This window comes from Theropithecus gelada, chromosome 1, assembly GCF_003255815.1.
Source record: "Theropithecus gelada isolate Dixy chromosome 1, Tgel_1.0, whole genome shotgun sequence".
NCBI lineage: Eukaryota > Metazoa > Chordata > Mammalia > Primates > Cercopithecidae > Theropithecus > Theropithecus gelada.
The window spans coordinates 20,309,929-20,313,657 of record NC_037668.1 but is presented as its reverse complement, the minus strand read 5'-3'; positions in this window follow the sequence as shown (position 1 = coordinate 20,313,657).

Here is a 3,729-nt window from a genome sequence, read left to right as displayed (position 1 = left end):
TTGAGACGGAGTCTTGCTCTGTTGCCCAGGCTGGAGTGCAGTGGTGCGATCTCGGCTCACTGCAAGCTCCGCCTCCCGGGTTCACGCCATTCTCCTGCCTCAGCCTCCTGAGTAGCTGGAACTACAGGCGCCTGCCACCGCGCCCGGCTAATTTTTTGTATTTTTAGTAGAGACGGGGTTTCACCGTGGTCTCGATCTCCTGACCTCGTGATCCGCCCGCCTCGGCCTCCCAAAGTGCTGGGATTACAGGCTTGAGCCACCGCGCCCGGCCAACTTTTTTTTTTTTGAGACGGAGTTTTGCTCTTGTTGCCCAGGCTGGAGTCAATGGTGTAATCTCAGCTCACTGCGACCTCTGCCTCCTGGGTTCAAGTGATTCTCCTGCCTCAGCCTCCTAAGTAGCTGGGATTACAGGCACCCCCTACCATGCCTGGCTAATTTCTTGTATTTAGAAGAGACAAGGTTTCACCATGTTGGTCAGGCTGGTCTCAAACTCCGGACCTCAGGTGATCCATCCGCCTCGGCCTCCCAAAGTGTTGCAATTACAGGCATGAGCCACTGCGACCGGGCTACCTTTTTAACTTCTTAACTTCTTTTTTTTTTTTTTGAGGCAGTGTTTCACTCTTGTTGCCCAGGCAGAAGTGCAATGGCACGATCTTGGCTCACTGCAACATCTGCCTCCCACGTTCAAGTGATTCTCCTGCCTCAGCCTCCCAAGTAGCTGGAATTACAGGCTTGTGCCACCATGCCCAGCTACTTTTTGTATTTTTAGTAGAGACAGGATTTTGTCATGTTGGTCAGGTTGGTCTAGAACTCCTGACCTCAGATGACCCACCCACCTCAGCCTCCCAAAGTGCTGGGATTACAGGTGTGTGCCACCGCTCCTGGCTTACCTTTTTAACTTTTTAAGAAATCCCTGCCAAATTGTTTTTCAAAGCGGTTGTACCACATTCCCACCAATAGCGAATGAGAGTTACAGTTGGTGTGCATTCTTACCAATACATTATATGATCAGTCTTTTACCTTCTAGCTGTTATAAAGGTATGTAGTGGTATGTCATTGACTTCTGCCTCCTAGGTTCAAGTGATTCTCCTGCCTCAGCCTCCTGAGTAGCTGGGACTACAGATACATGCCACCATGCTGGGCTAATTTTTGTATTTTTAGTAGAGATGGGGTCTTACCACGTTGGCCAGGCTGGTCTCGAACTCCTGACCTCAAGTGATCTGCCTGCCTTGGCCTCCCAAAGTGGTGGGATTTCGGGTGTGAGCCACTGCACCTGGCCCTCATTGGCATTTTATTTGCATTTTCCTAATGACTAATTTGGTACAAACCCTGTATTCACATTTGATAAAATCTGTCAGCAAGCTTGAACTAGGATGGTGATATAGTTTGGATATTTGTCCTTGCCCAAATCTCATGTTGAAATGTAATCCCCAGTGTTGGAGCTGGGGCCTCGTGGGAGGTGTTTGGATCATGGGTGCAGATCCCTTTTGAATGGCTTGGGCCATCAACTTAGTCATAAGTGAACTCTTGCTCTGAGTTCACACGAGATCTGTTTGTTTAAAAGTGTGTGGCAGAGGCCAAGGTAGGAAGATCACTTGAGCCCAGGAGTTCAAGACCAGCCTAGCCTGGGAAACATAGTGAGAACTTGTCTGAATTCATTAAAAAAATAAAAAATAAAAAAAGTGTATGGCACCTTCGCCACACTCTCCCTCTCTCTTGCTCCTACTCACTCTTGCCATGTGACATGCCTGTTCCTCCTTTGCCTTCTGCCATGATTGTAAGCTTCCTGAGGCCTCCCCAGAAACTGAGCAGATGCCAGCACCATGCTTCCCGTAAAGCCTGCAGAACAGTGAGCCAATCAAACCTCTTTTCTTTATAAATTACCCAGTGTCAAGTATTTATAGCAATGCGAAAATGGCTTAATGTAGATGGAATATACTCAGCCTCATAAAGAGTATCTGTAAAAGCCCTACTGCTAACAACACATTTAATGGTGAAATACTAAATGTCTTCCCCCTAAGACTGGGAATAAGGCAGTGATGTCTATTCTCATCACCTGTTCGACATTCTACTGGAGGTTCTAGCCAGTGCAATAAGAGAAGGAAAAAAAAAAAAAAAAGGCATCTAAATTGGGAAGGAAGATATAAAACTCCTTTTATTCATAGATGACATGATCATCTATGTAGAAAATTGGATGGATTCTCCAAAAAAGCTACTAGAACTTATAAGTGAGTTCAATAAAGTTGCAAGATCAATATACAAAAGTCAATATTTCTATTTCTTGGCAATGAGCAGTCAAATTGAGATAAATAATGCCAATTACAATACCATCAAAATACGAAATAGGGATAAATCTGATAAAAGACATAAAATCTGTACATTGAAAGTGACAAAACATTGCTAAGAGAAATTAAAAGACTAAATAAGCAAAGAGATTATACCATATTCATATATTGGAAGACTCAATATTGTTTATTTTTTTGAGATGGAGTCTCGCTCAGTTGCTGGGCTGGAGTGCAGTGGTGTGATCTCGGCTCACCGCAACCTCTGCCTCCCAGGTTCAACCAATTCTTGTACCTCAGCCTCCCACGTAGCTGGGATTACAGGCACATGCCACTACACCAGGCTAATTTTTGTATTTTTAGTAGAGATGGGGTTTCACCATGTTGGCCGGGCTGATCTCAAACTCCTGACCTCAAGTGATCCATCCACCTCAGCCTCCCAAAGTGCTGAGATTACAGGCGTGAGCCACTGCACCTGGCTCAATATCGTTAAGGTATTTATTTTTTAAATTCAGGTATAATCACATACAGTGAAATGTACTGATCTTAAGAGTGCAGTACAATGAGTTTTGACAAATGAGCACATCTGTATAACACAAACCCTTATCATGATAGAACACATTTTCATTATTTCAGAAGGTTTCCTTTCAACTCTTCCTACTCAATCCCTGCTCTCCCGGAAACAATTGTTTTGAATTCTTTCACCATAGATTAGTTTTGCCTGTTCTAGAATTTCATAAAAATGACTAACATCCACCTTTAAACCAAATTTACAACAATTTATAATTTAGACTTCACTGGTTTATTGCTCACTTTCAATACTTTTATAGTACCTCAACTTCCCCATTTTTGAATTTTATATTTTGATTCCTCTCCAGATAGTTGATGTGTCTCAAAACTTTTTTTTAAAATGGTATGTGGATGATTTTTCTCTCTCTCTTTTTTTTTTTTTTGAGACAGAGTCTTACTCTGTCACCCAAACTGGAGTGCAGCAGCATGATCTTGGCCCACTGCAACCTCTGGCTCCCAGGTTCAAGTGATTCTCCTGCCTCAGCCTCCTGAGTAGCTAGGATTACAGGCATGTGCCACCACACCCAGCTAATTTTTGTATTTTAGTAGAGATGAGGTTTCACCATGTTGGCCTGGCTGGTCTCGAACTTCTGACCTCAAGTTATCAGCCTGCCTTGGCCTCCTAAAGTGCTGGGATTAGAGGTGTGAGCCACTGCGCCCGGCCATGATCTACTTTCTGAACCTATATGTATGAGAGAATGACATTCTCTTGCCTCTATATTTGGACAGTGACTTGGTTGGCATAAGTTTCATGACCTGGTTCCACTGTCTGGAGAGTATGAGGTCACCTTGACTTTTGTTCCTTTGAAGGTAACCTCCCTTTTTTTTCCTGGATGCTTTTGGATATTTTCTTTCTTCTTTTTGTCTTCATTTTTGA